The sequence below is a fragment of the Mobula hypostoma genome, chromosome 5 (genome assembly GCF_963921235.1).
Source record: "Mobula hypostoma chromosome 5, sMobHyp1.1, whole genome shotgun sequence".
Taxonomy (NCBI): domain Eukaryota; kingdom Metazoa; phylum Chordata; class Chondrichthyes; order Myliobatiformes; family Myliobatidae; genus Mobula; species Mobula hypostoma.
The window spans coordinates 5,841,953-5,869,249 of NC_086101.1; the positions used below are offsets into that span (position 1 = coordinate 5,841,953).

At 46.5% G+C, this 27,297-nt stretch overlaps 1 pseudogene; it reads left to right on the forward strand.

Moving 5' to 3' along the window:
* LOC134346524 (zinc-binding protein A33-like) overlaps positions 1-21,944 on the forward strand; it is a 40,953-nt pseudogene extending 19,009 nt beyond the window's left edge.
* The last annotated feature ends 5,353 nt before the right edge of the window (positions 21,945-27,297 follow it).

Genomic DNA, 27,297 nt, shown 5'->3' on the forward strand with positions numbered 1-27,297 from the left:
CACACACACACACACACACAAAACAACAGTGATAAATACCCAGACGCACCAGCAGACTGGGACACATTTAAGAATGAAATCTGACACCTTTATCCAATCTGCCTGTTTTTGTGGCACTGAACTGCCCTCTGGACTGACGTCACACCAACAGTTCACAGACAGACTCCAGGGTGAGATTCCTCAGGAGGATGATCTGGGAAGGGGTTTAGTAGATGTTGAACCCATGGCCCAACTCATCCATCAGGGCTAGGGTGTTTTCTTGAGTAAGTCCCATTTCCGTGTGTTTGTCCCATATCCCTCTAACCATTTCCTATCCGTGTACCTGTCTAAATTTATTTGAAAATATTTTAATTATACTATAGACCATAAGACTAAGATATAGGAGCAGAATTAGGCCATTTGGCCCATCGAGTCTGCTCCGCCAATTCATCGTAGCTGATCCAATTTTCCTCTCGGCCCCACTCTCCTGCCATCTCCCTATTGAACGTGCAGCTCCTCCCTCGGAGGGTTAGACACCCTGAGCCAATAGACTGGTCCTGGACTTATTTTCCATCTGACATAGTTTGCATTTTGTTGTTTGACTGTTGGGGGGCTTTGTATTGCTATATTTACGCTTTGTTCTTGGTTGGTGTGGCTGTAACGAAACCAAATTTCCCTCGGGATTGATAAAGTATATCTACCTATCTATCTCTCTATCTATCTACATCCATTCATGCCCTGACCAATCAAGAATCTATCAATCTCTACCTTAAATATACATAAAGACTTGGCCTCCACAGCAGTTTGTGGCAAAGAATTCCACAGATTCACCACTCTCTGGCTAAAGAAATTCCTCCACATCTCCGTCCTAAAAGAATGCTTCTCCGTTTTGAGATCGTGTCGTCTGGTCTTAGACTCTCCCACCATCAGAAACATCCTCTCCGTATCCACTCTGTCAAAGCCTTTCACCAGTCAATAGGTTTCAATGAGATCACCCCTCATTCTTCTGAATTCCAGTGAATACAGGCCCAGAGCCATCAAACGCTCTTCATATGACAAGCCATTCAACCTGGAATCATTTTCATGAACCTCGTTTGAACTCTCTCCAGTTTCAGCTCATCCTTTCTGAGATAAAGGGCCCAAACCTGCTCACAATACTCCAAATGAGGCCTGACCAATGCTTTATGAAGTTTCAACATTACATCCTTGCTTTTATATTCTAGTATTCTTGAAATGAATCCTAAAATCACATTTACCTTCCTCACCACAGACTCAATCTGCAAATTAACATTTAGGGAATCCCGCACAAGGACTCCCAAGTCCCTTCACACCTCAGTTTTTTTATATTTTCTCTCCATTTAGAAAATAGTCAAGCCTTACATTTCTTCCACCAAAATGCATGACCATTCACTTTCTGACACCGTATTCAATCTGCCATTTCTTTGCCTATTGTCCAAAACTGTCAAAGTCCTTCTGTAGCTTCTCTACTTCCTCAAAAGTACCTGCCCTTCCACCAATCTTCATATCGTCTGCAAACTTTTCAACAAAGCCATCAATTCTATCATCCAGATAATTGACATAAAATGTAAAATGAATCAGTCCCAACACAGACCCCTGTGGAACACCACTAGCCACTGGCAGCCAGCCAGAAAAGGCTCCCTTTATTCCCACTCTTTGCCTCCTGCCAATCAGCCACTGCTTTGTCTCTGCCAGGATCTTTCCTGTAATACCGTGGGCTCGTAGCTTGTTAAGTAGCCTCATGTGTGGCATGCTGTCAAAGGCCTTCTGAAAATCCAAGTACACAACATCAACTAATTCTCCTTCGTTTTTCTGGCTTGTTATTTCTTCAAAGAATTCCAACAGATTTGTTAGACAAGATTTTCCCTTGAGGAATCCATGTTGACTACAGCCTATTTTATCTTGTGCCTCCAAGTACCCTGACAAGTCCGCTTTAATAATCAACTTCAACATCTTCGCAATCACTGAGGTCAGACTAACTGGCCCAGAGTTTCCTTTATTCTGCCTCTCTCTTCTTGAACGGTGGAGTGACTTTTGCAATTTTCCAGTCTTCCGAAACCATTCCAGAATCTAGTGATTCTTGAAGGATCATTACGAATGCCTCCATGATCTCTTCAGTCACCTCTTTCAGAACTCTGGCATGTACACCATCTAGTCCAGGTGACACCTACCTTAAGATCTTCAAGTTTGCAAAGAACTTTCTGTGTAGTAATGGCAACTTCACACACATCAATCCCCCTGACATCTGGAACTTCCACTATCCTGTTCGTCTCTTCCACAGTGAAGACTGATGCAAAATATTTCTTCAGTTCATCCACCCTTTCATTGTCCCCCATTACTACCTCTCCAGCATTGTTTTCCAGCAGTCCAATATCCACTCTTGCCTCTCTCCAATCCAGAAATTAGCATCTCCCGGGTACTAATTTCTAGATTGCCCCCTATGCCACGTGCCAGTGAGGGTAGAAACAGGATGATTTGGCAGATAAATGTGTGGCTGAGAAGCTGGTGCAGGGACAGGGCTGCAGGTTCTTCGATCACTGGGATCTCTTCTGGGGGAGGTATGACCTGTTCAAAAGTGATGGGTTGCACCTGAACCCGAAGGGGACCAATATTCTCGCGGGAAGGTTTGTTAGAGCTATTGGGGAGGGTTTAAACTAATTTGGCAGAGGGGTGGGAACTGGATTGAAGGGACTCAGGATAGGACGGATGGTAAAAATGTAAAGACAGCGTGCAGTCAGACTGTCAGGAAGGGAAGGCAGGTGATGAGACTCCGTTGCTGCAAACAGGCTGAGTATCAAAACATCAGGGATGCAGAATCAGAAAGGACAGCAAATACGTCCTCAAGGTGTTGCATCTAAATGCATGTAGTATAAGAAATAAAGTGGATGATCTTGTTGCACGATTACAGTTTGCCAGGTATGATGTTGTAGCCATCACTGAATTGTGGCTGAAGGATGGTTGTCGTTGGGAGCTGAATGTCCAAGGTTACACGTTATATCGGAGTGATAGGAAGGTAGACAGAGGGGGTGGTGTGGCTCTACTGGTAAAGAATGGCATCATATCAGTAGAAGGATGTGACATAGGATCGGACGATGTTGAATACTTGTGGGTTGAGTTAAGAAACTGCAAGGGTAAAAGGACGTTGATGGAAGTTATAAACAGGCTTCCCAACAGAGCTGGGAGGTGGACCACAGATTACAACAGGAAATAGAAAAGGTGTGTCAAAAGGGCAATGTTATGGTAGTCATGGGAGACTTTAACATGCAGGTCGATTGGGAAAATCAGGTTGGTAATGGATCTTAAGAGAGTGAGTTTGTTGAATGCCTAAGAGATGGCTTTTTAGGGCAGTATGTGATTGAGCCTACAAGGGGATCAGCTATACTAGATTGGCTGTTATGTAATGAACCGGAGGTGACTAGGGAGCTTAAGGTCAAATAACCCTTAGGAACCAGTGATCACAGTATGATTGAGTTCAACTTGAAATTTGATAGGGAGTAAAGTCTGATGTAGCAGTATTTCAGTGGAGTAAGGGAAATTATAATGGTATGAGAGAGGAGTTGGCCAAAGTAAATTGGAAAGAGCTGCTGGCAGGGATATCAGCAGAGCAACAATGATGTGTGTTTCTGGGAAATATGAGGAAGGTGCAGGACATGAGTATTTCTTCATTTCTTCCAACAGTGAAGAAATACTCAAATGGTAAAATAGTACAACCATGGCTGACAAGGGAAAGCAATTGAAAAAGCAAAAGAGAGGGCATACAACAAAGCAAAAATTAGTGGGATGATAGTGGATTGGGAAGTTTTTAAAAACCTACAGAGAGCAACTGAAAATATCATTGGAAGGGAAAAGATGAAATATGAAAGCAAGCTCGCAAATAATATCAAAGTGGATGGTAGAAGTTTTTTCCAAGTATGTTAACATTAAAAGAGAAATAGGTCCTAGAGTGGATATAGGACCGCCAGAAAATGAGGCAGGAGAAATTACAACAGGGGACAAGGAGATGGCTGGTGAACTGAATGACTATTTTGCATCACTCTTCTCTGTGGAAGACACTAGCAGTATGCTTGATGTTGTAGTGTGTGAAGGAAGAGAAGTGAGTGCAGTTACTATTACAAGAGAGAAGGTGCTCAAAAAGCTGAAAGACCTAAAGGTACATAAGTCACCCGGACCAGATGAATGCACCCTACGGTTCTGAATGAGGTAGTGTTAGAGATTGTGGTGGCATTAGAAATGACCTTTCAAAAATGATTGGACTCTGGCATGGTGCCAGAGGACTGGAAAATTGCAAATGTCACTCCACTCTTTAAAAAAGGAGGAAGGTAGCAGAAAGGAAATTATAGACCAGCTAGCCTGACCTCAGTGGTTGGGAAGATGTTCGAGTCAATTGTTAAGGATAAGGTGATGGGGTACGTGGTGACACAGGACAAGATAGTATAAAGTCAGCATGGTTTCCTTTTGGGAAAATCCTGCCTGACGTACCTGTTGGAATTCTTTGAGGAGATTACAAGAAGGATAGATAAAGGGGATGCAGTGGATGTTGTATATTTGGACTTTCAGAAGGCCTTTGACAAGGTGCCACACATGAGGCTGCTTCCCAAGTTAAGAGCCTGTGGTATTACAGGAAAGTTACTAACATGGTTAGAGCATTGGCTGATTGGTAGGAGGCAGTGAGTGGGAATAAAAGGATCCTTTTCTGGTTGGCTGCCAGTGACTAGTGGTGTTCTGCGGGGGTTGGTGTTCAGACCACTTCTTTTTATACTGTGTATTAATGATTTAGATGATGGAATAGATGGCTTTGTTGCCAAGTTTGCAGATGACACGAAGATTGGTGGATGGGCAGATAGTGTTGAGAAAACAGGTAGGATGCAGAAGGATTCGGTTAGATTAGGGGAATAGGCAAGAAAGTGGCAAATGAAATACAATGTTGGAAAATGCATGGTCATGCACATTGGTAGTAGAAATAAATGTGCAGACTATTTTCTAAATGGGGAGAAAATCCAAAAAAGCCTACAGTACATTACAGGCCCTTCAGCCCACAAAGCTGTGCCGAACAGGTCCCTACCTGAGAATTTACCGAGGGTTACCCATAGCCCTCTATTCTTCTAAGATCCATGTACCTATCCAGGAGTCCCTTAAACAACCCTATCTTATCCGCCTCCACCACCGTCGCCGGCAGCCCATTCCATGCACTCACCACTCCCTGCGTAAAAAAAACTTAACCCTGACATCTCCTCTGTACTTACTTCCAAACACCTTAGAACCCTGCCCCCTCATGTTAGCCATTTCAGCCCTGGGAAAAAGCCTCTGACTATCCACACGATCAATGCCTCTCATCATTTTATACACCTCTATCAGGTCACCTCTCATCCTCCGTCACTCCAAGGAGAAAAGGCCGAGTTCTCTCAACCTATTCCCATAAGGCATGCTCCCCAATCCAGGCAACATCTTTGTAAATCTCCTCTGCACCCTTGCAGTGGTTTCCATATCCTTCCTGGATAATAGACCTCACCAGTTCCCCAATACCACTATCCTCCTCCAGTTGGTGGAACTGGTTCTCACACTTAATAACTTCTCTTTTGGCTCTTCCCACTTTCTTCAGACTAAGGGTGTAGCTGTGGGAAGTCGCATGGGACCCAGCTACGCCTGCCTCTTCATTGGTTATGTGGAACAGTCTGTACTCCAGACCTATTCTGGTACTGCTCCCCAACTTTTCCTTCAGTACATTGACGACTACATTGGTGCTGCTTCCTGCACCCATGCTGAGCTCGTCAATTTCATCGACTTACCTCAAACTTCCACCCAGCCCTCAAATTCACTTACTCTATCTCGGACACTTCTCTTCCCTTTCTCGATGTCTTGGTCTCCATCTCTGGAGACAGACTGTCCACTGACATCTTCTACAAGCCCACTGACTCTCATAACTACCTCGACTATACCTCTTCCCACCCCGCCACATGCCAAAATGCTATTCCCAATTCCCAGTTCCTCTGTCTCCACCGCATCTGCTCCGAGGATGAGGTTTTCCATTCCAGGACATCTCAAATGTTGTCTTTCTTTAAGGATCGTGGTTTCCCTTCTGCTGTCATCAATGATGCCCTCACCTGCATCTCTTCCATTTCGCTCACTTCAGCCCTCACCCCATCCTCCCGCAACCACAACAGGGACAGAGTTCCCCTTGTCCTCACCTACCACCCCACCAGCCTCCGGATCCAGCACATTATCCTCCGCAACTTCCGCCATCTTCAACAGGACCCCACCACTAAGCACATCTTTCCCTCTCCACCCCTTTCCATTTTCCGCAGGGATCGGTCCCTCCGCGACTCCCTTATCCACACGTCCCTCCCCACGGATCTCCCACCTGGCACTTATCCCTGTAAGTGTAAGTGCTACACCTGTCCCTACACCTCCTCTCTTGTCACCATTCAGGGCCCCAAACAGTCCTTCCAGGTGAGGCAACACTTCACTTGTGAGTCTGTTGGGGTCATCTATTGCATCCGGTGCTCCCGGTGCGGCCTCCTCTACATCGGTGAAACCCGACGCAGATTGGGGAACCGCTTCGTAGAGCACCTCTGCTCCGTCCGCCACAACAGAGAGGGTCTCCCGGTAGCCACCCACTTCAACTCTGCTTCCCACTCCCACTCAGATATATCCATACATGGCCTCCTCTACTACCATGATGAGGCTAGACTCAGGTTGGAGGAGCAACACCTCATATACCGTCCAGGTAGTCTCCAGCCCCTTGGTATGAACATAGAATTCTTCAACTTCCGGTAGTTACCTCCCCCTCCCTTCCTCTATCCCCATTTCACTCTACCCCCTCCCCCAGCTCCCTCATGGTTCCGCCTCCTTCTTCTGCTACCCATTGTTTTCAGGGCTATGACGTCAATGCTTCCCCTCCCCCACCCCTTTGTCTTTCAAATTACTGGTCTTTCAACTGACGCTACAAGTATTCTTCAAATCCTTCCCCATCTTTCATTCTTCAGTCCTGACGAAGGGTTCCGGCCCGAAACGTCGACTCATCATTTCTGCCTGGTGTTGCCTGACCTGCTGAGTTAATCCAGCACACTGAAAGTGTTGCTTTGATCTTTTACAGCATCTGCAGATTATTTTGTGTTTCCATATCCTTCCTGTAGTGAGGCAACCAGAACTGAGCACAGTACTCCAAGTGGGGACTGACCAGGGTCCTATATATCTACAATATTACTTCTCGGCTCCTAAACTCAATCCCTTGATTGATGAACGCTAATGCACCGTATGCCATCTTAACCACAGAGTCAACCTGCACATCAGCTTTGAGCGTCCTATGGACTCGGATCCCAAGATCTCTCTGATCCTCCACACTGCCAATAGTCTTACCATTAATACTATATTCTGCCATCATATTTGACCTACCAGAATGAACCACCTCACAATTATATGGGTTGAGCTCCATCTGCCACTTCTCAGCCCAGTTTTGCATCCTATCAATGTCCCGCTGTAACCCCTGACAGCCCTCCACACTATCCACAACACTCCCAACCTTTGTGTCATCAGCAAATTTACTAAACCAAGCCTCCACTTCCTCATCCAGGTCATTTATAAAAGTCATGAAGAGCAAGGGTCCCAGAACAGATCCCTGAGGCACTCCACTGGTCACCAACCTCCATGCAGAGTAACCATTTATAACCACACTTTGCCTTCTGTGAGCAAGCCCTTTCTGGATCCACAAAGCAATGACCCCTTGGATCCCATGCCTCCTTACTTTCTCACTAAGCCTTGCATGTGGTACCTTATCAAATGCCTTTTTGAAATCCATATACACTACATCTACTGCTCTACCTTCATCAATGTGTTTAGTCACATCCTCGAAAAATTCAGTCAGGCTCATAAGGCCTTTGACAGATCCATGCTGACTATTCCTAATCATATTATGCTCTTAAATCCTGCCTCTCAGGATCTTCTCCATCAACTTACCAACCACTGAAGTAAGACTCACTGGTCTGTAATTTCCTGGGCTAAGTCTACTCCCTTTCTTGAACAAGGAAACAACATCTGCAACCCTCCCATCCTCCCAGACCTCTCCTGTCCCCTTTAATGACGCAAAGATCATTGCCAGAGGCTCAGCAATCTTCTCCCTCGCCTCCCACAATAGCCTGGGGTACATCTCGTCCGGTCTCGGAGACTTATCCAACTTGATGCTTTCCAAAAGCTGCAGCACATACTCTTTCTTAGTATCTATTTGCTCAAACTTTTCAGTCTACTGTAAGTCATCCCTACAATCACCAAGATCCTTCTCTGCAGTGAATACTGAAGCAAAGTGTTCATTGAGTACCTCTACTATCTCCTCCGGTTCCATACACACTTTTCCACCTCACACTTGATTGGTCCTATTCTCTCACGCCTTATCCTCTTGCTCTTCACACACTTGTAGTCTGCCTTAGCCTTTTCCTGAATCCTTAAGGCACCAAGGCCTTCTCATGGCCCCTTCTGGCTCTCCTAATTTCCTTCTTTCGCTCCTTGCTACTAGTCTTATAATCTTATAGATCTCTATTATTGCCTAGCTTTTTTAACCTTTCGTAAGCTTTTCTTCTTGACTAGATTTACAACAGTCTTTGTACACCACGGCTCCTGTACTCGACCATCCTTCCCCTGTCTCATTGTAACATAGCTATGCAGAACTGTGCTCAAATATCCCCTGAACATTTGCCACATTTCTGCCATACATTTCCCTGAGAACATCTGTTCCCAATTGATTATGAAGACACATAGTCCTCTTTTATTGTCATTTAGTAATGCATGCATTAAGAAATGATACATTATTTCCTCCGGTGTGATATCACAAAACACAGTTCAAACCAAGACTGAAAAAACTGACAAAACCACATAATTATAACATATAGTTACAACAGTGCACAATACCATAACTTGATGAAGAAGTCTGTGAGCACAGTAAAGTTCAACGTTTCTCAAATGTCCCACATCTGACACAGACGGTAGAAGGAAGAAAAACTCTCCCTGCCATGCCGACCACGGTCCAACTCTGAGTCATCCAAAAATTTCGAGCTCTGATCAGCTCTCCGACTCTGAGTACTGAGTGCCATCTTTGTACGAATGATTCGACTTCTTTCTCGGTCACTAAAAGCAGGCAAGGTCGGGGATTTTGAGGCCTACCTTCCAAAAGATTCCTGACCACGCAGTAACGACAGCAGCAAATGAGCGTTTCAGAAATTTTTCCAGATGTTCCTCCGTGCTTTCACGTTTATGCTTTCAAATTCCTGCCTGACAGCCTCATATTTCCCCTTACTCAATTGAACATTTTCCTAACTTGCCTGCTCCTATCCCTCGCCAATGCTATAGTAAAGGAGATAGAACTGTGATCACAGGAGATAGAATTGTCTATATCCTGTGACTTCTGAATTACTTCCCAAAGTTCCAGCCATTCCTGCTCTGCCGATGTCCCTGCCAGTGTTCTTTTCCAATCAATTCTGGCCAACTCCTCTCTCATGCCTCTGTAGTTCCCTTTACTACACTGTCATCCTGATGTATAGTATCTGACTTTATCTTCCCTGCAAATTTCAGGGTGAATTTGATCATATTGTCCCTGTGTCTTTTATCTTGTTATCTAATTAAATCTAATCAACACCCAATCCAAAGTAGCTGATCCTCTTGTGGGCTCAACCACGAGCTGCTCTAAAAAGCCATCTCATAGGCACTCTCGGAGTTCTCCCTCCTGTCATCCAGCACCAGCCTAATTTTCCCAATCTACCTGCATATTGAAGTCCCCCATGACCATGGTAACATTGCCCTTCCGGCATGCATTTTCTATCTCCCATTGTAATTTGTAGGCCAAGTCCTTACTACTGTTTAGGGGGTCTGTATACAACTCCTATCAGGATCTTTTTACCCCTGCAGTTCCTTAGCTTTATCCACAATGATTCAACACCTTCTGACCCAATGTCACCTCTTTCTAATGATTTGATTTCATTTTTACCAACAGAGCAATGGCACCCCATCTCCCTTCCTGCCTGTCCTGTGGATACAATGTTTATCCTTGGACATTAACCTTCTTGCTGTAATCTTTCAGCCATGATTCAGTGATGCCTACAACATCATACCTGCCAATCTGCAACTCAGCTGCAAGTTCACCTACCGTGTTCCGTATACTGTGTGCATTCAGATGCAACACCTTCAGTCCTTTTTCAATTTTACGTTGCAAATCATCCTGTTGAATACAATTTTGCCCTATCAATAGCCTCTCCTCACAACACATTGCCTCTGTTTGTAAACCAGCTCCCTCATCTTCAACACTATTATCCACCTTTCCCACGATACTTCTTGCATTGAAATATACGCAGCTCAGGACACTAGTTGCACCATGCTCAACCTTTTGATTCCTAACTTTGTCTGAGGTCTTATCTCCACAACCTCTCAACTAACTGTTCTGACACTCTGGTTCCCATCCCCCTACAACTCCAGTTTAAACTCCAGCGTGCAGCATTAACAAACCTTCCCACTAGGATATTAATCCCCTCCAGTTCAGGTGCAAACTGTCCCTTCTGTACAGGTCCCACCTTCCCTGGAAGGAGCCTAATGATCCAAAATTTTTATGCCCTCCCTCCTACACCAACTCCTTAGTCTCATATTAAACTGTATAATCTTGCTTGTTCAAGCCTCACCAGCACGTGGCACAGAGAGCAATCCTGAGATCACAACCCTGGAGGTCCTGCCCTTTAACTCAGCACCTAACGCCTTGAACTCCCTTTGCAGATCCTCGTCACTCATCCTACCCATGTCTCTGGTATCAATATGGAGCACGACTTCTGGCTGTTCACCCTCACACTTAAGAATGCTGAGGACTCAATCCGAGATATCCCAGACCCTGGCACCCGGGAGGCAACATCTCATCCGGGAATCTCGTTCTCGCCCACAGAGCCTCCTGTCCTTTTCCCCAACTAACAAATCCCCTGTCACCACAGCATCCCTCTTCTCCCCCTTCCCTTCTGAGTCACAGAGGCAGACTCAGTACCAGGGACCCGACCACAGTGACTTTCCTCTGTTAGGTCATTCCCCTCAGACAGTATCCAAAATGATATAGAAACATAGAAACATAGAAAATAGGTGCAGGAGTAGGCCATTCGGCCCTTCGAGCCTGCACCGCCATTTATTATGATCATGGCTGATCATCCAACTCAGAACCCCGCCCCAGCCTTCCCTCCATACCCCCTGACCCCCGTAGCTACAAGGGCATATCTAACTCCCTCTTAAATATAGCCAATGAACTGGCCTCAACAGTTTCCTGTGGCAGAGAATTCCACAGATTCACCACTCTCTGTGTGAAGAAGTTTTTCCTAATCTCGGTCCTAAAAGGCTTCCCCTCTATCCTCAAACTGTGACCCCTCGTTCTGGACTTCCCCAACATCGGGAACAATCTTCCTGCATCTAGCCTGTCCAATCCCTTTAGGATCTTATACGTTTCAATCAGATCCCTCCTCAATCTTCTAAATTCCAACGAGTACAAGCCCAGTTCATCCAGTCTTTCTTCATATGAAAGTCCTGCCATCCCAGGAATCAATCTGGTGAACCTTCTTTGTACTCCCTCTATGGCAAAGATGTCTTTCCTCAGATTAGGGGACCAAAGCTGCACACAATACTCCAGGTGTGGTCTCACCAAGGCCTTGTACAACTGCAGTAGTACCTCCCTGCCCCTGTACTCGAATCCTCTCGCTATAGATGCCAGCATACCATTCGCCTTTTTCACCGCCTGCTGTACCTGCATGCCCACTTTCAATGACTGGTGTATAATGACACCCAGGTCTCGTTGCACCTCCCCTTTTCCTAATCGGCCACCATTCAGATAATAATCTGTTTTCCTATTTTTGCCACCAAAGTGGATAACTTCACATTTATCCACATTAAATTGCATCTGCCATGAGTTTGCCCACTCACCCAACCTATCCAAGTCACCCTGCATCCTCTTAGCATCCTCCTCACTGCTAGCACTGCTACCCAGCTTCGTGTCATCCGCAAACTTGGAGATGCTGCATTTAATTCCCTCATCCAAGTCATTAATATATATTGTAAACAACAGGGGTCCCAGCACTGAGCCTTGCAGTACCCCACTAGTCACCGCCTGCCATTCTGAAAAGGTCTCGTTTATTCCCACTCTTTGCTTCCTGTCTGCTAACCAATTCTCCACCCACACCAATACCTTACCCCCAATACCGTGTGCTTTAAGTTTGCACACTAATCTCCTGTGTGGGACCTTGTCAAAAGCCTTTTGAAAATCCAAATATACCACATCCACTGGTTCTCCCCTATCCACTCTACTAGTTACATCCTCAAAAAATTCTATGAGATTCGTCAGACATGATTTTCCTTTCACAAATCCATGCTGACTTTGTCCGATCATTTCACCGCTTTCCAAATGTGCTGTTATCACATCCTTGATAACTGACTCCAACAATTTCCCCACCACCGACGTTAGGCTATCCGGTGTATAATTCCCCGGTTTCTCTCTCCCTCCTTTTTTAAAAAGTGGGGTTACATTAGCCACCCTCCAATCCTCAGGAACTAGTCCAGAATCTAACGAGTTTTGAAAAATTATCACTAATGCATCCACTATTTCTTGGACTACTTCCTTAAGCACTCTAGGATGCAAATCATCTGGCCCTGGGGATTTATCTGCCTTCAATCCCTTCAATTTACCTAACACCACTTCCCTACTAACATGTATTTCGCTCAGTTCCTCCATCTCACTGGACTCTCTGTCCCTTACTATTTCTGAAAGATTATTTATGTCCTCCTTAATGAAGACAGAACCAAAGTAATTATTCAATTGGTCTGCCATGTCCTTGCTCCCCATAATCAATTCACCTGTTTCTGTCTGCAGGGGACCTACATTTGTCTTTACCAGTCTTTTCCTTTTTACATATCTATAAAAGCTTTTACAGTCCGTTTTTATGTTCCCTGCCAGTTTTCTCTCATAATCTTTTTTCCCCTTCTTAATTAAGCCCTTTGTCCTCCTCTGCTGAACTCTGAATTTCTCCCAGTCCTCAGGTGAGCCACTTTCTCTGGCTAATTTGTATGCTACTTCTTTGGAATTGATACTATCCCTAATTTCTCTTGTCAGCCACGGGTGCACTACCTTCCTTGATTTATTCTTTTGCCAAACTGGGATGAACAATTGTTGTAGTTCATCCATGCAACCTTTAAATGCTTGCCATTGCATATCCACCGTCAATCCTTTAAGTGTCATTTGCCAGTCTATCTTAGCTAATTCACGTCTCATACCTTCAAAGTCACCCCTCTTTAAGTTCAGAACCTTTGTTTCTGAATTAACTATGTTACTCTCCATCTTAATGAAGAATTCCACCATATTATGGTCACTCTTACCCAAGGGGCCTCTCACAACAAGATCGCTAATTAACCCTTCCTCATTGCTCAAAACCCAGTCCAGAATAGCCTGCTCTCTGGTTGGTTCCTCGACATGTTGGTTCATATGCCTGTTGTTGAGGGGGATGGCCACAGGGGTACTCTTCGCTGGCTCCTTAACCCCCTTTCCCTTCCTGACTGTCACTCAGTTTCCGTGTCCTGCACCTTGGGTGTAACTACCTCTCTGTATGTCCCGTCTCTCATTCGTTCAGCCTCCCGAATGATCCAGAGTTCATCCAGTTCCAGCTATAACTCCTTAACGTGGTTTGTTAGAAGCTGCAGCTGGATGTACATCTCACAGTTGTAGTCATCAGGGACACTGGAGGTCTCCCTGCCTTCCCACATACTGCAAGAGGAGTATTTGACTATCCTGCCTGGCATCTCTACCGTCCTAGCTGAGCAGATAAAAAGAAGAGAAGGAAAAGATTGGAGCTTTTCTTTCCTTTGCTTTATCTGTGCGAAGTCTCTTTTCACTGAAGCCTCGAAGAGCTGAAGCCTGAAGATCACCACTCTGACGATGTCCACTCAGACGATGGCTGCTGTGTTTGCCCGTCTTCCTTTAATTTGCTCTTCCTAATCAATCCCAGATGCCGATCGGTCACTGGTTGCCCTGCAGCTCCCTTAAAAAACTTTCCCCTCTCACCTTCCCTCTCTGCCCTCTGGTTTTGGACTCCCTCTTTCTGGGGAAAAAGACCATGACCCTGATTTTATATTCCTCGGTAAGGGGTCATCCCTCAACATCCATCACTCCAGGGAAATGTCCCCAGTTTATCCAGTCTCTCCTTTTAACCGCAGCCCTCCAGCCATTGTTACAGCCTCCTGAAGCTTCCTGACCAGTGTAATGACATCCTTCCCGTATCTACCACCCTGTCCTGGTCAATCCTCTCTGTCACCTCTTCAACAAACTGGAATTTGTGAGGCGTGATTTTCCATGCACAACGCCGTGCTGACTGTCCCTTGTCTTTCCAAATGCAGCAGGCAGGATGCAGGGAGGATGTTTCCCCTGTCTGAGGAGTCGAGGGTCAGGGGTCTCTGTCTCAGGATGGGATGGACCCTCAGAGGATGGTGTGTCTGGAATTCTCTGCACCGGAGGCTGTGGGGACTCAATCATTCAGTTCATTTGAAGTCACAGGGTTATTGTTGTACAGTATTGAAATGGGCCCTTTGGCCCATCACCTCTGTTCTGACCTATTTAGGTCAGTCTCCTTCTGTGCCTTGTTTATTGAAGTGTCTGTCTGAGTGTCTCGTAAACACAGTGATTGTATCTGATTCCATCACCTCCTCTGGCAGCAAGTTCCAACATCAACCACTCACTGTTCAAATACTCACCTTTAAACTCCTTCCTCCCACCTCAGAGCATGTGATCTGCCATCTGCTCAATCTGCACCCTTCATTACATTATATATTTGTGTCAGATCACCCCTCGGCCCATCTACCTGCATTTAGCTCGTACCCTTCTAAACCTTCCCTGTCATCATTTCTCTGTCGCAGGCCTCAACTCCTCTTCTGTGCCTGTTCCACAGGGCCCTCAATTCATTGTAACTTGTCCCATGGTCAGGCTCGGATTAAATCAGGGGTTTCTGGGTGGTGGGGGTCATTGTAACTTGTCCCATGGTCAGGCTCGGATTAAATCAGGGGTTTCTGGGTGGTGGGGTCATTGTAACTTGTCCCATGGTCAGGCTCGGATTAAATCAGGGGTTTCTGGGTGCTGGGGGTCAAAGGACCGGAAGGGCCTATTCCGTGCTGTATCTCAATAAATAAATTACAGCTGATGAAAGTGCAGTAGACATCGTCTCCATGGAGTTTAGCGAGGGATTTGACAAGGTAGCAGAGAGTTAGATCACATGGGATACAGTACGATCTGGAATAGGATACAGAATTGTCTGGGTGGAGTCCTGTGACCAGCGGTTGTGCTGCAGGGATCGGTGCTGGGTCCACTGTTTTTCATCATTCATATGAATGATTCGGAGAGAATGTAGGTGACATGTTTAGTAGATTTGTGAAGGACTCTAAAATTGGTGGTTTCACGGACAGTGAAGAGGTTATTTATTTATTTAGATACAGTGTGAAACAGGCCGTCCCAGACCAATGACCTGCTCCACCCAGCAACCCAACTATTTAAAAACTAGCCTAATCATGAGGCAATGGACAATGACCATTTAACCTACAAACCATTATGTCTTTGTACAAGCGTCACAGAGTGATAGAAGCTAACAGCACAGGCCCTTCAGCCCACCTGGTCTGTACTGAAACATTTAAACTACCTGCTCCCATCGACCTGCACCGGGACTATCATCCTCCAACTCCTACCATCCATGAACCTGTCCAAACTTCTCTCAAATGTTTAAATCGAGCTTGCATGTACCACTTGCACTGGCAGCTCGTTCCACATTCTCACAACCCTCTGAATAAAGAAGTTTCCCCTCATGTTTCCCTTAAACTTTTTATCTTTCACCTTTAACCCATGACCTCTAGTTGTATTCCCACCCAACCTCCGTGGAAAAAGCCTGTTTGCATTTACCCTATCTATACCCTCATAATTTTGTCCACCTCTATCAAATCTCCCCTCAGTCTTCTATGTTACAGGAATAAAGTCCTAAACTATTCAATCTTTCCTTATGACTCAGCTCCTCGAGTCCCAGCTACATCCCTGTAAATTTTCTCTGTACTCTTTCAAATTTGTTTACATCTTTCCTGTAGGTAGATGACTGAAAGTGCACACAATATTCCAAATTAGGCCTCACCAGCATCTCATACAACTTCAACATAACATCCCATTTCCGGTACTCAATACTTTGATTTATGAAGGCCAAAGAAAAGCTTTTTTTAATGATCCTATCTACATTCGATGAATTATGGACCTGTGTTCCCAGATCTGCTGCAGAACAGAGTCCTCAGTGCCCGGCCATTCACTGTGTAAGACCTACACTGGGGTCCTACCAAAGTGCAACAGCTCACACTTGTCTGCATTAAATTCCAACTGACACTTTTCAGCCCATTTTTCCAGCTGCTCCAGATCCCACTGCAAGTAATGATGGTCTTCCTCGCTGTCCACTCCTCCCCAATCTGAGGGATGAATCAGGATCACCTGGAGGAAATGCACGAGGTCTCGGGGAGGCTGTACAAGCTCTTTACAGATGGTGTCAGAATTGAACTCTGAACTCTGGAACGCCCCGAGGTGGAATAGTATTGTGTTATTCACTACATAACCCGTTGCTCATGGTTTATCCAAGATTACCACGAGACCTTGATTGATTGGGTCTCTGGGCCATTGGATGGAAATTGAATTAAATTCAGAGAGATATGGGTGTTGCATTTTGGAAGGTAAACCAGGACAGAATTTACACAGCAATTGGTGGGGCCCTGGAGAACAGAGACAGCGAGAGGTCAGAATACTGAGTACAGGAGCTGGGACGTCACGTTATGAGTGTACAAGACATTGGGATGGCCACATTTGGAGCAGAGTAACACACACAAACTGCTGGATGAACTCAGCAGGTCAGGCAGCATCTGTGGAAATGAATAAGACCATAAGACAATGGAGCAGAAGTCGGCCTTTCGGCCCGTCGAGTCTGCTCCGCCATTTTATCATGAGCTGATCCATTCTCCCATTTAGTCCCACTCCCCCGCCTTCTCACCATAACCTTTGATGCCCTGGCTACTCAGATACCTGTCAATTTCTGCCTTAAATACACCCAATGACTTGGCCACCACTGCTGCCCATGGTAACAAAGTCCATAGATTCACCACCCTCTGACTAAAAAAATTTCTTCGCATTTTTGTTCTGAATGGGCACCCCTTCAATCCTGAAGTCATGCCCTCTTGTACTAGACTCCCCCATCATGGGAAACAACTTTGCCACATCCACTCTGTCCATGCCTTTCAACATTTGAAATGTTTTTATGAAGTCTCCGGTCATTCTTCTAAGCTCCAAAGAATACAGTCCAAGAGCAGACAAACGTTCCTCATATGTTAACCCTCTCATTCCCGGAACCATTCTAGTGAATCTTCTCTGTACCCTCTCCAACGTCAGCACATCCTTTCTTAAACAAGGAGACCAAAACTGCCCACAGTACTCCAAGTGAGGTCTCACCAGCGCCTTATAGAGCCTCAACATCACATCCCTGCTCCTATACACTATTCCTCTGGAAATGAATGCCAACATTGCATTCGCCTTCTTCACTACTGACTCAACCTGGAGGTTAACCTTAAGGGTATCCTGTACGAGGACTCCCAAGTCCCCTTGCATCTCTGAACTTTGAATTCTTTTCCATTTAAATAATAGTCTGCCCGTTTATTATTTCTGCCAAAGTGCACAACCATACACTTTCCAACATTGTATTTCATTTGCCACTTCTCTGCCCATTCTTCCAATCTATCCAAGTCTTTCCGCAGACTCTCCGTTTCCTCAGCCCTACCGGCCCCTCCACCTATCTTCGTATCATCAGCAAACTTAGCCACAAAGCCATCTATTCCATAATCTAAATCGTTGACGTACAATGTAAAAAGAAGCAGCCCCAACACTGATCCTGCGGAACACCACTGGTAACCGGCAGCCAACCAGAGTAGGCTCCCTTTATTCCCACTCTCTGTTTCCTGCCAATCAGCCAACGCTCTATCCATGTATGTAGCTTTCCCGTAATTCCATGGGCTCCTATCTTGTTAAGTAGTCTCATGTGTGGCACCTTGTCAAAGGCCTTCTGAAAATCCAAATATACAACATCCACTGCATCTCCCTTGTCTAGCCTACTGATAATTTCCTCAAAAAATTGTAATAGGTTTGTCAGGCAGGATTTTCCTTTAAGGAATCCATGCTGAGTTCTGCCTATCTTGTCATATGCCTCCAAGTACTCTGTAACCTTATCCTTGACAATCGACTCCAACAACTTCCCAACCACCAATGTCAAGCTAACAGGTCTATAATTTTCTTTTTGCTTCCTTGCCCCCTTCTTAAATAGCGGGGTGACATTTGCAATCTTCCAGTCCTCCGGAACCATGCCAGAATCTATCGACTTTTGAAAGATCATCGCTAATGCCTTCGCAATCTCCATAGCTACTTCCTTCAGAACACGCGGGTGCATTCCATCTGGTCCGGGAGATTTATCTACCTTTATACTATTCAGCTTCCTGAGTACTTTCTCTGTCGTAATTGTGACTGCACGCACTTCTCTTCCCTGCCACCCTTGAGTGTCCGGTACACTGCTGATGTCTTCCTCAGTGAAGACTGATGCAAAATACTCGTTCAGTTCCTCTGCCATCTCCTTATCTCCCATTACAATTTCTCCAGCATCATTTTCTATCGGTCCTATATCTACTCTCTCCTGTCTTTTACTCTTTATATACTTGAAAAAGCTTTTAGTATCCTCTTTGATATTATTTGCTAGCTTCCTTTCATAGTTAATCTTTTCCCTCTTAATGACCTTCTTGGTTTCCTTTTGTAAGGTTTTAAAAACTTCCCAATCCTCTCTCTTCCCACTAATTTTTGCTTCCTTGTATGCTCTCTCTTTTGCTTTAACTTTGGCTTTGACTTCTCTTGTCAACCACGGTTGCATCCTTTATCCATACGAAAATTTCCTCTTTTTTGGAATATATCTGTCTTGCACCTTCCTCACTTCTCGCATAAACTACAGCCACTGCTGCTCTGCCGTCTTTCCCACCAGTGTCTCTTTCCAGTCAACTTTGGCCAGTTCTTCTCTCATGCCACTGTAATTTCCTTTACTCCACTGAAATACTGACACATCAGATTTTGGCTTCCCTTTTTCAAATTTCACAGTGAACTCAATCGTGTTATGATCACTGCCTCCTAAGGGTTCCTTCACCTCAATCTCTCCAATCATCTCCGGTTCATTACACAATACCCAATCCAGTACAGCCAATCCCCTAGTGGGCTCAACAACAAGCTGTTCTAAAAAGCCATCTCGCAGAGATTCTACAAATTCTCTCTCTTTAGATCCAGTGCCGACCTGATTTTCACAATCCACTCGCTTGTTAAAATCCCCCACAATTATCATAACACTGCACTTCTGACAAGCCTTTTCTATTTCCAGTTGTAATTTGTAGTCCACATCCCTGCAGCTGTTTGGAGGCCTATAAATAACTGCCATCAGGGTCCTTTTACCCCTGCGATTTCTTAGCTCAACCCATAAAGATTCTGCACCTTCCAATCCTATATCACCTCTTTCTAATGATTTAATATAATTTCTTACCAATAAAGCCACGCCTCCCCCACTGCCTACCTTCCTATCCTTCCGATACACTGTGTATCCTTGGACGTTCAGCTCCCAGAGACATGCATCCTTTAGCCACGTCTCAGTGATGGCCACAATATCATACCTGCCAATCTGTAGCTGTACGACAAGATCATCCACCTTATTCCTTATGCTACGTGCATTTAAGTATAACACCTTAAGACCAGTATTTGGTACTTTTCGCTTTGATTTCACTGCAACTCATCCCAATGGCTACAAATTTGCCCCATCACCTGCCTGCCTTTCCTGACATCTTTACTGCTCACTATCTTACATTTATTTCTGTTTTCCCCTTCCTCCGCTCTGTCATTCCGGTTCCCATCCCCCTGCCAAATTAGTTTAAACCCTCCCTAACAGCTCTATTAAACTTTCCCGCCAGGATATTGGTCCCCTTCGGGTTCAGGTGTAACCTGTCCTTCTTGAACAGGTCATACCTCCCGCAGAAGAGATCCCAATGATCCAAGAATCTGAAGCCCTGCCCCCTGCACCAGTCTCTCAGCCACGCATTCATCTGCCTGATCCTACTATTCTTGCCCTCGCTAGCACGTGGCACAGGTAACAATCCTGAGATTACTACCCTGGAGGTCCTGCTTCTCAGCTTCTTTCCTAACTCCTGGAAATCTCTCTTCAGGACCTCCTCCTTTGTCCTATCTATGTCATTGGTACCAACATGTACCAAGACAACTGGCTGCTCACCCTCCCCCTTCAGAATATTCTGGACCCGATCCGAGACAATCCGTACCCTGGCACCTGGGAGGCAACACACCATGCGGGTATCTCTATCAGGCTCACAGAATCTCCTGTCCATTCCCCTGACTATGGAATCCTCTATGACTACTGCATTCCTCTTCTCCCTCCTTCTCTCCTGCACAACAGCGCCAGGCTCAGTGCCAGAGACCCGGTCACCGTGGGCGTCCCCAGTCAGTTGACAAACAGTTAATAAACAGTTGATGTTCAGGGCCAAGTTTTTGTGTGTGTTGCTTTGGATTTCCAGCATTCGCAGACTTTCTTGTCTTTATGATTTGGATCATAACAAAAACTGTAGAGTTCTGGTTTTCTTTCTGCAGGAAGAATGTCATTTAACTGAGAGGGTAATAAAACGGATTTACAAGGATGTTACTTTGGGATATAAGGAGAGGCTGCATATTTTGGGACTTTTTCCTGGCGCTCGGGAGGCTGCCAAAGGAAACTGTAGAGGTGGGAACAGTTACAATGATTTAAAAGGCATCTGGACGGGTACGTGGGTAGGAAAAGTTTAGAGGAATAATGGACAAATACAGGCAAATGGAACTAGTTCATTAAAGTGAGTTGGTCAGCAGGAATGAATTTTGCCTTACTTCCTCTTTAAATGTCTCTAGTGTTTACTCACCCCATCCTCATCTGGATCCAGTTGTTGTTCCACCCCTTCCTCATACCCATTTCCACTGCTATCTCCCGTCTTTCTTTCCAATCTTGAGGTAAGGTCTCGGCTGAAGCATCAACTGTACATCTCCCTTAACACATGCTGCTTGACCCGCTGAGATCCTCCAGAATTTTGTGTGTGTTGATCAGGAAAAATTCGCTCTCCATGTCAAGGAAAAACCTTGGGAAGATGTTGGTTGTCCATCCGCTTTGTTTTGTTAAACCCTGGGAAAGGGTCCTATCGGCCACATGACTGTCCCTGAGGCCAAGCGGCCTCTCCCCTGGTTCTGGGACCGCGCTGCCCAAGTCTCCCCCTGATCTCCGGGGACTCTGAAATTCTCTGCTTCTCCCCCCAGTCTCTGTCACCCTGGATGTGGAAACGGCGAGTCCGCGGCTCGAGGTGTCTGAGGATCGGAAGAGTGTGAGATGTACCAGGACCCGGAGGGATCTCCCTGACACCGGGAAGAGGTTCACAGACTGGGAATGTGTGCTGGGATCGGAAAGATTCACATCGGGGAGACATTACTGGGAGGTGGAGGTGACGGGGAATCGGGGCTGGGGTCTGGGAGTCGCCGCAGAGTCTGTGGAGAGGAAGCGATGGGTCAGACAGAGTCCGGAGACCGGATTCTGGATCATCAGGCGGGATGATGACGAGATGTGGGTTCTCACCTCCCCTGAGTCCCGTCTCCCTGCCGGTCCCATCCCCGGGAGGGTGGGAGTTTATCTCAGTTACGAGTCCGGGACAGTTTCATTTTACAACGCGGAGACCAAGTCCCATCTCCACACCTTCACTGGGAATAAATTCACGGAGAAACTTTATCCTTTCTTCTGGACTTGGGATGTAAACCAGTGGCTAGAATCTGCTCCGGTTCCACTCCGGGTCTGTAAACGGGTCGGGTCCGGGACCGGCGTCAGGAGTAAGTCAGTGTAAATATAAATGTGCAGAGTGTGAAATAAACACGATGTGAGAATTATCGATCCATTAATTTTAATTCGTTCACCGCATCCGTCAACGGAACAGAAACACCGCGGATTCAGCAGCAGCCGCGGGTGGCGGGTCCTGAGCTCCCCGGCTCCCCCGGGTGCTAAAGTCCACTCGCACCGGGACAGGTGAAGTGGCACAAGTGGTGGTGGTGCTGACTGGGAGAGGGAGGTCACGGTGACTCTTGGGGAGCCTGGACATGTGATGGTAACAGGCTGGAGAATCTCAGCGTGTCAGGCAGCATCTATAGAGGGAAATGGATAATTGACATTTTGGGTCTTTGCCCTTCAGTTGGGCTGAAAAGAAAAGGAGAGGTGACCGGTGGGAATGATGAAGAGAGGGGTGGGGTAAGAGCTGGCAGGTGGTGGGTGGATCCATGTGAGTCAGATGAGGGAGGGGTAGAGGGTGGACAAGTGTCAGAAGCTGGGAGGTGAGAGGCGGCAGTGACAAAGATGATGGAATCTGTTAGGAGAGGAAAGCAGAGCCCAGAATAAAGGGAAGGAGTTGGGGGGAGTGTTTGGGGGATGGGCAGATGGGTAGTGTGGGGAGGAGGGGGAAGAGACAGGGTGATGGGGGTTGGTGGATCAGGAGGGCAGAGAGAATTAAAAAGGAAAAGTGAGAGAGAGGGTGAGGGAGTAAATACGGGAAGATTGGGAATTTGATATTCGTGCCGCTAGGTTGCAGGCTGCCCAGATGAATGAGACAAATAGAACCGGGATCCCAGCAGGTTCCCACGTGGAATCAGGTAGTTGGTTTCGAACCTATTTTTGTTTGAGGAAATACAGAAAACGTGCATCACATCAGTCCGAATCCCTGGAGTTCGTATTCCATGCCAATTCCCTCTCCTGGAATCTCCACCTATCACCTGCCACCTTGTTCATCTTCCTCACATTCCCCCACCTTCTCACTCTGACTTCTCCCCTCTCTTTCCAATCCTGCTGAAGGGTTTCAGCCTGAAACACTGACTGTAATCCTTTCCATAAATGCCGCATGACCTGCTGACTTCCCCACACAAAATGCTGGAGGAACTCAGCAGCCCAGGCAGCATTGATGGAAAAAAGCACAGTCAAGGTTTTGGGCCGAGACCGTTCAGCAGGACTGGAGAAAAAACAAAGCTGAGGACTAGATATAAAAGTTTGGGTGGAGGGGAGAGAGAAACACCAGGTGACAGGTGAAACCTGCAGGGAGAGGGATGAAGTAAAGAGCTGGGAAGAGATTGGTTAAAGAGACAGAAGGCCATGGAAGAAAGAAAAAGGGGGAGGAGGGAGGCGATGGTTGGGCAAGGAGATCAGCTGAGGGAGGGAGAATGGTGAAGGAGGAAGTGTTGGGGGAGGGGCATTACTGGAAGTTGGAGAAATCGATATTCATGCCATCAGGTTGGAGCCTACCCAAATGGAATATAATGTGTTGTTTCTCTAACCTAAGTGTGGCCTCATCACGACAGTAGAGGAGGCCATTGGTGCACGTATCGGAATGGGAATGGGAAGTGGAATTAAAATGAGTGGCCACTGGGTGATACCGCTTGTTCTGGTGGACGGAGTGTAGGTGCTCGGTGAAGTGGTCTCCCAATCTACGTCGGGTCTCACAGATATACAGGAGGCCACACTGGGAGCACAGAACACAGTAAATGACCCCAACAGAAGTGTCACCCATTTTAATTTCACTTCCCATTCCCATTCCAGTACATCATCTCCCAGTGGCCACCCATTTGAATTGAGAGAGAGAGAGAGGGATATTAATTATCCAATAACTTCACCTGGTAATAGATTTATAACCTTAATAAACACTGCTAACCTTATTGTTAAGGAACTGATTTATCAAGTCAAGGCAAGACATTTCGACCATAACTGCTGGTACAGTACACAGTCAAAACGAGACAACATTTTTCAGGACCATGGTGCTACATGAACAATACAAAAACAACACTGAACTATGTATAATAACACAAAAGTACACTGGACTACAGACCTACCCAGGACTGCATAAAGTGCACAAAACAATGCAGGCATTACAATAAATAATAAACAAGACAATAGGCACAGTAGAGGGCAGTAGGTTGGTGTCAGTCCAGGCTCTGGGTATTGAGGAGTCTGATGACCTGGGGGAAGAAACTGTTACATATTCTGGTCGTCAGAGCCCGGATGCTTCGGTGCCTTTTGCCAGATGGCAGGAGGGAGAAGAGTTTGTATGAGGGGTGCGTGGGGTCCTTCATAATGCTGTTTGCTTTACGGATGCAGCGTGTGGTGTAAATGTCTGTGATGGTGGGAAGAGAGACCCCGATGATCTTCTCAGCTGACCTCACTATCCACTGCAGGGACTTGCGATCCGAGATGGTGCAATTTCCGAACCAGGCGGTGATACAGCTGGGATTTCTTTGCTTTGTTGAGGGACCAGGTGAGATTCTTTGCCAGGTGAAAACAAGAAATTTGGTATGCTTTATGATCTCTACGGAGGAGTCCATGTGGATGACACCACACGGAATGTAGTGGCTTATGTCACTCATTTTTCAAGGACATTTAGTGGCAGTAAATGTTGGTCCTGCTGTTGAAGCCCAGGGACCTGAAAGCCAGGATCAGGGGAGCTAAAGACAGGTACAGGAGGAAGCTTGAGTGGAAACTCCAGCAGAACAAAATGAGGGAGGTCTGGAGGGGGATGAGGACCATCAGTGGGTTCCGGCAAACTAGCAACAGAGAAGCTGAAGGCAGTGTGGACAGGGCCAACGAACTTAACCTGTTCTGTAACAGATTTGACATTGTGGCCCCTGCCAATTCCCCACATGAGCCATCTGTTGTCGGCCCCCAACCAACACATATTCCACTCTCCCCTCCTATCCCTCCTCACAGTCCCCCACCCTGCTCTCATGACTATACCCCTTCCCCACACAAAACCACCACGGTGGGCTTCATGGCTGAACAGGTGAGAAGACAGCTGAAACGTCTCAACCCAAGCAAGGCTGCAGGACTGGATGGTGTCAGTACCAGGGTGCTCAAAGCCTGTGCCCCTCAGCTATGTGGAGTACTTCGCCATGTATTCAACCTGAGCCTGAGTCTCCGGAGGGTTCCTGTGCTGTGGAAGACGTTCTGCCTCGTCCCTGTGCCGAAGACGCCGTGCCCCAGCGGCCTCAATGACTACAGACCGGTGACATTGACCTCCCACATCATGAAGACCCTGGAGAGACTTGTTCTGGAGCTGCTCTGGCCTATGGTCAGGCCACACTTGGATCCCCTCCAGTTCATCTACCAGCCCCGACTAGGAGTTGAGGATGCCATCGTCTACCTGCTGAACCGTGTCTATGCCCACCTGGACAAGCCAGCGAGCACTGTGAGGGTCGTGCTTTTTGACTTCTCCAGTGCGTTCAACACCATTCGCCCTGCTCTGCTGGGGGAGAAGCTGACAGCGATGCAGGTGGATGCTTCCCTGGTGTCATGGATTCTTGATTACCTGACTGGCAGACCACAGTATGTGTGCTTGCAACATTGTGTATGTCTGACAGAGTGATCAGCAGCACTGGGGCTCCACAGGAGACTGTCTTGTCTCCCTTTCTCTTCACCATTTACACCTCGGACGTCAACTACTGCACAGAGTCTTGTCATCTTCAGAAGTTTTCAGATGACTCTGCCGTAGTTGGATGCATCAGCAAGGGAGATGAGGCTGAGTACAGGGCTATGGTAGGAAACTTTGTCACATGGTGTGAGCAGAATTATCTGCAGCTTAATGTGAAAAAGACTAAGGAGCTGGTGGTAGACCTGAGGAGAGCTAAGGTACCGGTGACTCCTGTTTCCATCCAGGGGCTGAGGGTGGACATGGAGGATTACAAATACCTGGGGATACGAATTGACAATAAACTGGACTGGTCAAAGAACACTGAGGCTGTCTACAAGAAGGGACAGAGCCGTCTCTATTTCCCGAGGAGACTGAGGTCCTTTAACATCTTCCAGATGATACTGAGGATGTTCTACGAGTCTGTGGTGGTCAGTGCTATCATGTTTGCTGTTGTGTGCTGGGGCAGCAGGCTGAGGGTAGCAGACATCGACAGAATCAACAACCTCATTCGTAAGGCCAGTGATGTTGTGGGGACGGAACTGGACTCTCTCACAGTGGTGTCTGAAAAGAGGATGCTGTCTAATTTGCATGCCATCTTGGACAATGTCTCCCATCCACTACATAATGTACTGGGTGGGCACAGGAGTACATTCAGCCAGAGACTCATTCCTCCAAGATGCAACACAGAGCGTCATAGGAAGCCATTCCTGCCTGTGGCCATCAAACTTTAGAACTCCTCCCTTGAAGGGTCAGACACCCTGAGCCAATAGGCTGGTCCTCGACTTTTTTCATAATTTACTGGCATAATTTAGATATTACTATTTAACTATTTATGGTTCTATTACTATTTATTATTTATGGTTGAACTGTAACGAAAACCAAATTCCCCCGAGATCAATAAAGTATGACTATGACTATGACATTTGTTATGTACCCCGTAACTGGGTTGCCAAACCAGCAGAAATGGATCACTCAGTTGGAGTCTGGAGTACTAGAACTAAGAAAGTTTTATTAAAGAAACAAGCAACACAGTAATCGAAAGGATAATAAATGCAACAATTCAACAATGATAACCACACATGTGCACAGAATTAAGATAACAGCATCAATCAAGCTCTATCGTTGTCTAGGGGTAAATGACCAATTTCAAAATTACTCAAAGTTCAGTCCAATTAGTAGTTCAGTTCGCAGTAATCGTTGCCATGGCGATGGACAAGGTGGGGGAAGAGAGACATAGAATAGGAACAACTGATCATTCAGAACGGCTTCACTCACAGACCAGCGGGATGGCTCACAAGCAACTTTTGGGCGGGTCCTTGGTGATGTCACCTGAGGTCACCGACTGTGACCCCTCCTCCAGATGCGGTCGATCCTCTGCAGTGAACCCGGCACCCAGGCAAGGGCGGACACACACCGGGTTCCCGCTGATCGTACCTTTCCACCCTTGTCGTTGTCTGGCACTTCTCACCCACTCGTGAGAGGCGCACCGCTTCCAGGGTCTCGTTACCTCGGGTGGCGTGTGTGTCTGTCTTAGCGAACCTGTCCCTTTTTATCCCCCTGCTGGGGTATCGCCTGTCCATCACTTCAAACAGTTCAGGGTTCAAAGGGGGGAGCCGCTCCAGACAGCTCTCTCTCCCCCACATCCCTTCATTACACATCTCCAGACGCTGCTCCATTGTTCCTTATCTCTCCTTCCCCTGAGGGCAGGTGGCAGAC